The sequence below is a fragment of the Octopus bimaculoides genome, chromosome 15 (assembly GCF_001194135.2).
Source record: "Octopus bimaculoides isolate UCB-OBI-ISO-001 chromosome 15, ASM119413v2, whole genome shotgun sequence".
Taxonomy (NCBI): Eukaryota; Metazoa; Mollusca; class Cephalopoda; order Octopoda; family Octopodidae; genus Octopus; species Octopus bimaculoides.
In genome coordinates, this window is record NC_068995.1 from 4,216,123 (window position 1) to 4,217,273 (window position 1,151).

Here is a 1,151-nt window from a genome sequence, read left to right on the forward strand (position 1 = left end):
GCATACAAAATAGTAGTAAATCACGAAGAAAGGAAAGAAAGAAAGAGTTGAAGAAAGAAAGAGTTGAAGAAAGAAAAGAAAGAGAAAGAAATTAATTAATGAAGAGTAAAAAAGAAGGAACGTGGCAGAAGGGAGAAATGAATTAAAAGAAATAACAGAAGAAGAAGGTAGTGATAGAAAGGAAGAAGAAAATAATAGAAGAATGAAAGGAAGATTGAACAAGAACGATAACAAAAAGAAAAAGTGAAACATTCCGGAAGGAAAAAAAAGTGAAGGAAAGAAAAGTAAAAAACAAGTAAAAAAAAATGGGGGGAAAGAGAAAATAAACCACAAAAAGAATTAAAAAAGAAGAAATGAAGGATAAATATAAAATTATAAGAGTGGCTATGTGGTAAGAAGTTTGCTTCCCAACCACATGGTTCCGGATCAGTGCGTGGCACCTGGGGCGAGTGTCGGTCTATTGTAGCCTGGGGCCGGCAAAAAGTCTTGTGAAGGGATTTGGTGGACGGAAACTGAAAGAAGCTCATTGTATGTGTGTGTGTGTGTGTGTGTGTGTGTGTGTTTTCCGGCGCCCACCGATTGAAAACTGGTGTTAGTTTGTTTGCATCCCCGTAACATAGCGGTTCGGGAAAAGACATCGATAGAATAAGCTGCAAGTTGTAAACAAGAAAAATAAAACGTAATGTGATTGTTTCGTTCGACTAAAAACTCTTTTAGGCAGTGCCCCAGCATGGCCGCAGTCTAATGACTGAAACAAGAGAAAAAGAATAAAAGTGAAGAAGAAAATGTTGAAGGAGAAAGGCGGAAAGGAAAGAAAGAATATGAAAGAAGAAAAGAGCGTGGAAGGAAGCAAAGAAGGGAGAGAAAGAAAGAGAGATATAAAGAAAAGCTAATAATTTGAATGAAAAAGTTCGAGAAAAAAATGAGTGAAAGAGTGAAAATAGAAAGTGTAAGAGAGCATGAGAAAGAATGAGAGAGCAGGGAGATGATGAGAGAGAGAGAGAGAGGGTATGTATAAAGGAGTGTGTATGTGGTTGTGTGTGTGTGTGTGTGTGTGTGTGTGTGTGTGTGTGTGCATGCGCCGGCGCGAACTGAAGAATGAATACAAAACGCTGGAAGAGAACAGAAAATAAGTGTGATGTTAGCAAATG